This window comes from Aquarana catesbeiana, linkage group LG02 (assembly GCF_042186555.1).
Source record: "Aquarana catesbeiana isolate 2022-GZ linkage group LG02, ASM4218655v1, whole genome shotgun sequence".
In the NCBI taxonomy this organism is placed as follows: Eukaryota; Metazoa; Chordata; class Amphibia; order Anura; family Ranidae; genus Aquarana; species Aquarana catesbeiana.
The window spans coordinates 35,021,137-35,030,287 of NC_133325.1; the positions used below are offsets into that span (position 1 = coordinate 35,021,137).

Sequence of the window (9,151 nt, forward strand, 5' to 3'; positions counted from 1 at the left end):
CCAGATCTTTCCTACTCCTTCAGCTGGGGCCTTCTGTACTTGCACCAAATGCTAATAGGCTGATCTCAACATGGGATGCATACTTGGAGTTGAAGTGCCCTGCTCTTGAGCAAGGGGTGTTAGCAGTCTTCTGACAAGGTCAGATGATGAGGAAAATTTTACTAGCCCCTGGTGGATGGGGACAGACCACTGCTAAAGTATCAAACATCTCAGCCTTCCCAGCTACAGATGGGTCAAAGGTCAGTTTGATGGGTAGATAGCCATCATAGGGGAAGTTCTTAGTCCCAATACCCCAGATCTCTAACTCTTCTAACTTTTGTATGGGTAGGCGTTTGAGGTACTTGTTATGAAAGTCTCTGTAGAGGAGGGTCACTTGGTCCCCAGTATCCAGGAGGCCATTGGTGTAGATTCCTTACACCTGGATGGAGACATCGGGAGAGGGTCCCACTAACTTGGGAGGGAATTTATAGGAAGTGGCAGGTTTGGCCTGTTTGGTGGATTGTATTTGCTCTCCTTTCTCATGGAGGTTCTGATCCGGCTTGATCCTCTTTTGAGCTCTAGGGGTCTGGTGTGCATTGACTTCCTGACGCCGGGTAGTCTGGGTCAAAGGGAGTGGGGCACGGGGTTGCTCAGAAGCGACAATATGAGTCCTCTGTGAGGGTTTGGACTTCTGCCGTGTTCTCTTTGCGTTGTTGGGGTCTTTGGAGCTAGCTGATGTAACAGGGCACCCGGTTGACTCCTTCACCGGGGCCCTCTGTAGTTTTCTGCCGGCTTTTGGCTCTGTACCTCAGGTTTTGCTGGACTTGGACATACTCGTCGATAGTGTCTGTCCCCTCTGCAGTTAAAACAAATTTCATTGCCCATTGTCCTCTGACTCGAGGCAGTGGATGAGGTTTGTGGTACTCTTGTCTCTGCAACACCTCCTTGGGTTGTCTTGGTGATTCTTGCCATCAATAAAGTTATCATCTCCATTACTTGTGCCATTTGAGATTTCAGGTCGACTATTTCTGAGTTCTGTTCCATAGGTCCCACAGACCTGACTTCTACTAAGGACATAGAAATTGGAAGAGCAGCTGCCTGCTTGTCGTCAAACAAGGCCTCTTCTTCTCTCAATATTTTAATGAGATCCGGGTATCTCAGGGACATAACACCCACTGATATCCTCAACTGGAGCCAGACGGGGTCAGAGCATAGAGCTCCCTTAGGATTTGTTGTATTCTGGCCTGGTCTATAGCAGAGGGCGTCATCCCTTTTTTCAACACAATCTGGAATAGCATCCTATCCAACCATCTGATGTATTCCGACAGGAGCTCACCTTGACGTTGAAGGGTATGTTCGAATTGATAGATCAGGTCAGCTGCCTTCTCCGGCCGCCCAAACTCCTGCTGCAACATAGTCAGGTAATCGTAAGCTGTACAGGTTGTGTTACTAAATCTCAAGTTCCTGATGGCCTCCACCGCAGCTCCTCGCAAACTCTCACTGATACATTGCTTCTTTTGAGCCTCTGGCAAATCCCACTCGTCTAGGGCCTGCATGGCTTGCTCTAGCCAGACTTCAAACCCTTCCTCTCCATTGGGCACCGGCTGTATTCCAGATAAAATCCTCAGCTTTAGATATCCAGTATCCAGACATATTGGATTGCTCCTCTGGCATTTTGACACAAAATCCCCCATGGCTGTAAAGAACTCTGGCCCAATCATGGCCAGTGACGACTGGGAGGGAACTGTCCCTGCAGTTGGTTCCACTTGAATGAAGCTGAGAGGAACCTTATCCGGAACCTTCGGATGTATTATGTAAATCTTTGTTTTGTTACCCAGTTGTACACTTTTGCCTTTGAAACTTTCAGGTACTCCCTTTCTCCACTCCAACAGTGCATGAGTGAGAGAGGTTCCACAATCTGGCTTGACGGAAATCACCCATGCCTTTCGGTCTGGGGACAGTGCCTTCACAACTTGACTGATTTTTTCTTCCTCCCAAGCCTCTCCAGGGAGCTCAATTGCCACGCTCCCTTCTGAGCGGATGCCTTCTGCTTCGCACCACTGAACCATAGTGACGGGATCCATTCTGGTGTTAATAGGGGTGCTGACAGGGGGGTTTGATTGTAGAGTAACAGGATCCCGGACGAGCCCCCACACGTAGCACTACCCCCGTAGGGTCTGCTGATGAATGTATAATCCTGTAACCTGCCTATCAACCCCAAGAACAGTCTCAACCCTCCTGTCACACCTGTATGGTAATATTAATGGGAGACCCAGTGGTAAAGAGAAACACAATAATGGTACACTACACAGTATATTTACCGTAACCTTGGAACCCGTCACTTCACCAGCTGTAGAAATAGATGGAGTCTCACACAAGTTGTCAATTAACCACTTAGGAAGTTTACTAAAAGAATGTTTACTAAAAACGGTAAGGTGCATATTACCGCTGACTCATGGTCCAGCAGGCATGGACAGGGATGTTACCTTTCTTTCACGGCGCACTGGGTAACTCTGCTGGCAGCTGGGAAGGATGCAGGACAGGGTGCTGTATTGTTTGAGCTTGTTCCGCCACCACGCCTCCAAAATGCTAGTAGTGGTGATTCTGCCACACCTCTCTCCTCCACCCCCTCCTATTCTTCTTCCTCTATTGCCTCTCCCTCTGCAGATTTGTCCTCAGAACCAGCGGTCCTCTGTAGACATTCAAGGGGCTACAGAAGCACTCAGGCAAAAAGATGCCATGTGGTGCTTGAGTTAGTCTGCTTAGGGGACAGGAGCCACACTGGGGCAGAGATTCTGTCAGCTCTGCAGGGGCAGACTCAGAGGTGGTTGATGCCACGTCAGCTTCAGGCAGGAATGGTGGTTTGCAACAATGGCACCAACCTCCTCTCTGCCCTCCGACAGGGACACTTGACCCATGTTCCCTGTTTGGCTCACGTCCTTAATTTGGTGGTGCAGCGGTTCTTGTGCAGGTACCGGGACTACAGGATTTTCTGAGGCAGGCCAGGAAAGTCTTTGGGCATTTCCACTGTTCATATAATGCCAGTGCTCGGCTGGCTGACATTAAAAGGGAATGCAACCTGCCCAAGAACCACCTCATTTGTGACATGCCCACCAGGTGGAACTCAATGTTGGCAATGCTGCAACGGCTGCACATGCAACAGAGGGCCATCAATGAGTACCTGTGTGAGTATGGCACCAGGACAGGGTCAGGGGAGCTTGGCTTTTTTTCGCCAGCAGTCTTCAAGGGATCGTTTTCAGTCCCCAGAAACCCATGGACTTGTACGTGGCTGGGAGGAGGTGGCTGTGAATCATGTCATTCTTAGTGACCCAGAGGACTCTGGATCGAATGCCTCAGCAAACCTATGCTGCATGGCCTCCCTGATCCAGCAAAGCCTGCAAAAGGACCCTCGGATTCGTGGTATCAAGGAGAGGGATCATTACTGGCTGGCAACCCTTCTTGATCCACGTTACAAGAGTAAGGTTGCAGAATTTATCCAGCCTTCGCAGAGGGAGCAGAGGATGAAACATCTTTGGGAGGCCTTGCAGAAAGGTTTGAGCAATGCATTTCCAGAGCCTTGGAGGTTACAATTTCTTGGTCCTCCTGAACAACGTGTTGCTGAGGCTTCAGTCAGTCACAGATGGAGCGGTGGAGAAGGTGGCCTTCTGACCGATGCATTCAGACAATTCTTTAGTCCGCAGCCCCAAGGTCTGATCTGTTCCAGCAACTATCGCCAGCGTCTGATTTACAAGGTGCAGGAATACCTAGGGGCAAGATCGGACTCGGAGACCTTTCCAACCGAAAATCCACTGGGTTACTGGGTCTTGAAGATGGATCACTGGCCAGAGCTTGCACAATATGCAATTGAGCTACTGGCCTGTCCTGCATCCAGCGTTCTTTCTGAACGCACATTTAGTGCTGCTGGAGGCTTTGTAACCGATCACAGAGTGCGCCTGTTCACAGACTCAGTTGATCGGCTCACCTTCATAAAAATGAATCAGTCTTGGATCACCAGCTACCAAGCATCTGATGCTGATGTAACTGATTCATTTTTCTATGAATGTGAGATCCCTTAAAGACTGCCTATGCTGAGTGATTATCCTGTTATGCTGAGTGACTATCCTATTCCTCCTTAATGTTCATGTTGATAGCTTCTAAGAACATTTTTGTTTCAGGGCACCACCCCATAGACATGTGCATTCGTTTTCGTCCGAATGCATTTTCGTCCGAATTTCAGGTATTTTCGTTATCGTTTTAACAAATGATAACGAAAGTGCAGGTTCCCAAAAACGAAAGATCCAACATAAACAAATGCTTTATTTTCGTTTTCATTGTGACAACAGTTCGATATAGATAGGAGATTCGACATGATGCTAACAATAACAATCTGTGTCCATCGAACCTGTGGTTAATTGTGCCTAACCTTAGCTCTATTAGTCCAAGATTATTCGACATAGAGAGAAAAGATTCGACATAGAGAGAAAAGATAGCTGCTGGAATTGGGTGGGGGAAGTAAAATAAAAATAATGATACACACGTACAGCCAACTTACTTTCACTTACGATTTGCTAGCATAGAGATTTAACATGAACGATGAAGATTCGACAAAGCAGCGAAACATTTGACAGACACCATAAGCCTTCAATGACAGATTCAACCTTAATTAATTTGGATTTTCAGACGAATGCAATTTTTAACAAAAAACAAAATGAATACAAAATAATTTTGGGAGTAACTAAATAAATTTATTTTTCGGACGAAAACAAAATTCCGAAATGAAATATTTCAGTGTGCACATGTCTACCCCACCAGTGCCTAAGGCCCAATTTTTCTGCCCTTTTAACAGGGGCATATAATTATAATTTTTGCTGTAATATTTCACAGCAGGGCTCGTTCTTGCGCTCAAATAGAGTATCTGTGAGGGGTTGCAGTGTTGTGGCACCACCACCAGTGCCTAAGGCCCAATTTTTCTGCCCCTGTTTAACAGGGGCCTGTAATTACAATTTTTGCTGTAATATTTCACAGCAGGGCTCGTTCCTGCGCTCAACAACAGAATCTGTGAGGGGTTACAGTGTTGTGGCACCACTGCCTAAAACCCAATTTTTCTGCCCCTGTTCAACAGGGGCATGTAATTACAATTCTTGATATAATATTGCACAGCAGGGCCTGTTCCAGCACCCACCAAGAGTAACCATGAGGGCTTACAGTGTTCTGGTACCACCAACACCTAAGGCCCAATTTTCTGCAGAGTATATAGGGCAGGCCGTATAGTATATACAGGCGGTCCTCTAGTTTCAAACATCTGACTTACAAATGACTCCTACTTACAAACAGAGGGAGACAACAGGAAGTGGGAGGAAATCTACCCCTAGGAAGGAAAATTCTCTCCTGTAAGAGTTAATATGGGAAAAAGGTGTCTCCACTGATGCTTTATCACCAATCCTTGTTTCCCTAATAACCCCAAATTTTCAAAATCCAATTGTCATTGGGACAGAAAGTAAGGTGAAATCTTCTGAACAGGGGCACAGGCAGCAAAACAAATAGTACCTGTTCCAAATTACAAACAGATTCAACTTAAGAACAAACCTACAGTCCCTGTCTTGTTTGGACCGCCTGTATACTGCTTGGGGGCCCCAAGCCTTTTCTTTTTTTAATTTGAGTGCGGGGTTCCCCTTAATATCCATACAAGACCCAAAGGGCCTGGTAATGGGCTGGTGGGGGGTACCCATGCCGTTTTTCACAATAATTTTCATCCATATTGCCGGGACCCGACATTACATTACAGCCGCAAGTAGTTTTAAATGACTTTTATTCCTTTAGAAATGTCATTTTGTGCAGGGATTGTTCTAAACACGGGAAACACGCGGAACTTTACAGGCATACTATAGACACCCCCCAGGTACGATATTTAAAGGAATATTTCACTTTTATTTTTTCACTCCGTTTTTAAAACTTTTTTTTGCATTGATACATGTCCCCTGGGACAGGACCCGGGTCCCCAAACACTTTTTAGGACAATAACTTGCATATTAGCCTTTAAAATTTGCACTTTTGATTTTTCACGTTCGGGTCCCATAGACTTTAACGGTGTTTGACTGTTCGCGCAAACTTTCAGGTCGTTCGCATGTTCTGCCGCAAACCGAACCAGGGGGTGTTCGACTCATCCCTAGTAATGAAGGTACTTGGAATCTGGAAGCCCCCTTTACTGTGTAATAAGTAGTAGCCTATACCCATTCTTACAACGATGTAAAAGAAAATAAAACACATAATTTCAAAATTCTTTAAACAAATAAAACCCAAAGGCCCCTTTCACACGGGACGGATCCGTGTTGATCCGCCCCGTGTTTATCCGCTGCTCGGCGGGGATCGCTCCACTTTCCCCAGCTGAGCAGGCAGATGACCGGGCGGGACCCGCACACTGTGCAGGGACCGCCCTGTCAGATCTCCGCTCTCCCCTATGGGGGATCGGAGGAACACGGACCGTCTGTCCGTGTTCCTCCGATCCGCTCTGCAGACGGATAGAAAAATAGGATTTTCTTCCGTCCGCAGAATCGGACGAGAGCGGAGGCGGACAACATCGGGTGTCAGCGGATGTACATCCGCTGACACCCGCTATCCCATAGGGATGCATGTATGTCCGTATTTCATCCAAAAACGGATGGATGAAATACGGACATACGGTCCGCACGTGTGAAAGGGGCCAAACACACACGTACTGGCTTTTAAAATAAAGTTTAAAACCACTTCAATACTGGGCACTTTCACCCTTCCTGCCCAGGCCAATTTTCAGCTTTCATCGCTGTAGCGCTTTGAATGACAATTGCGCAATTATGTAACACTGTACCCATATGAAATTGTTGTAATTTTTTTCACACAAATAGAGCTTTCTTTTGGTGGTATTTAATCACCACTGGGTTTTTTTATTTTTTTCTAAATAAATGAAAAAAGACTGACATTTTTTGAAAAAAAAATGTTTTTCTTTATTTATTTGAAAAATTTTATAACAGAAACAATCGTTCTCCATATATTTAGGTCAAAATGTATTCTGCTACATTTCTTTGGTGAAAATAACCCAAATCAATGTATATTATTCAGTCTGTTTGGAGTCAGTATCTGAAAATGTATCAATCCTGGTAATGACGACGACCTATCTCATTTCTTAAGGCCCGAAGATGCCAGGACAGTACAAATACCCCCACAAATTACCCCTTTTTTTAAAGATAGTCCAAAATATTTAGTAAGAGGCATGGAGAGTTTTTTTGAAGTTGTCATTTTTTGTCACATTTTTTTGGAATACGAAGAAATTTTTTAAAAGTTTTTTTTTTTATTTATTTTTTTACATACTGTTACCAGTACAGTACAGTTGTTATCACATAACTGGGGTGGTGATGATCAGGTACACTGACTGATGACAGTATGTAAAAAAAAAAAAAAAAATCTTTGGAGGTGTGTTTGGGGTCGTTTTGTTGAAATACTGCCCTGCGGCCCAGTCTCTGAAGGAAAGGGATCATGCTCTTCTTCAGTATGTCACAGTACATGTTGATATTCATGGTTCCCTCAATGAACTATAGCTCCCCAGTGCCGGCAGCACTCATGCAGCCCCAGACCATGACACTCCCACCACCATGCTTGACTGTAGGCAAGACACACTTGTCTTTGTACTCCTCACCTGGTTGCCGCCACACACACTTGACACCATCTGAACCAAATAAGTTTATCTTGGTCTCATCAGACCACAGGACATGGTTACAGGAATCCATGTCCTTAGTCTGCTTGTCTTCAGCAAACTGTTTGTGTGCTTTCTTGTGCATTATCTTTAGAAGAGGCTTCCTTCTAGCACAACAGCCATGCAGACCAATTTGATGCAGTGTGCGCCGTATGGTGAGCATTGACAGGCTGACCCCCCACCCTTTCAACCTCTGCAGCAATGCTGGCAGCACTCATACGTCTATTTCCCAAAGACAACCTCTGGATAAAAAAAAAAAATATTCGATTTTTTTATTTTTTATTAAATGCTTTAATTTTTTCTTATGATCTTTTTTAACACAGTGTGACCAGAGCAATATAGTGTTTTCATAGTAACACTGTACTACTTTGGGGAAGGGATCATTATTTTTTTTATGATTGCTTATACCAGTGAATTTTACTGTTATAAGCAACCATTTTTACTGAATGACATGGATTCACTGATTGGCCACAGCTAATCAAATGGTACAGCAGGGCTGTGATTGGCCATGTCTGTACCATGTGATCACTGTGACCAATCACATAGATCAACACAATAGCAAACCATGAATGCCATGAATCAAAGGCATTTATTATTTAAGTGATTCGCTGTGATTGGTCACAGTGATAACATGGTATCAGCAGCGGCTGGTACACTGATCTGCTTCTCGACCTTTTGGCTAAGATCAAGTGTAGTATCTGTTCTTATCAGTTTCCAGAGGAGGCGCTGTGTCACTCTTGTTGGGGAGGGCCGGCAAATCCAATGGTGTCATAGTACCTGGAAAGGTGATACTCAGCAGGGACTACGCCGTGTTGCCCGACAGTATACTGGGGACCGGCCAATGGTTGAGTCTGAGCCGTCTGGAAGGGTGCTCCTGGTAGGGATGGGTGCTGCATTTTGGTCTGGCCGAAGGGTCAGGTCCCTGGCTTGGATTGTGGTAGCTCTAGCTGCTGACAGTTATTTGGGTAGGAGAACGCTTACTCCCCTTTTGCTGGAGGGGGGGAGTGGCTAGTATCCATTTACCCAAATGTGAAACTGGAAGGGGTGATGGGAGTGATGGTGGAGCCTTCGGGGCAAGGGCTCTCACCAAGCTTCCTGAACCTCATGCCTTTTCTGTCTGCGGTGGGGGCTGCCGTGGTCTAGGCTGTGGGCCAGGGTAGGTCTTGAAAGCCTATGGAGTAGTGCCCCTGGAGTGGCAGTCCAGGGGTGCCATAAAATCACTGTGAGTGGCAGTCACTTTGATTTGAGGCACCACAGTCACTGCACCATAACACGCTTTTTTTTTGCACCTGCCTCTTGGGCCGGGCCTTTTGGCTAGGACCAGAGGAATTTTTTATTCCTGGCCGGAGGGCCTGGTCATTGTTTTACACAATGGCCACTTCTTTTTCACTCTCCTCTTCACTATCCCTTCCCCCACTTTTTATTTATTTTTGATTGAAACCCTAT

At 45.7% G+C, this 9,151-nt stretch overlaps 1 pseudogene; it reads left to right on the plus strand.

The window, feature by feature from the left end:
- Window positions 1-8,364: 8,364 nt before the first annotated feature.
- LOC141130865 (U2 spliceosomal RNA) lies at window positions 8,365-8,469 on the plus strand (annotated as a pseudogene).
- Window positions 8,470-9,151: the final 682 nt, after the last annotated feature.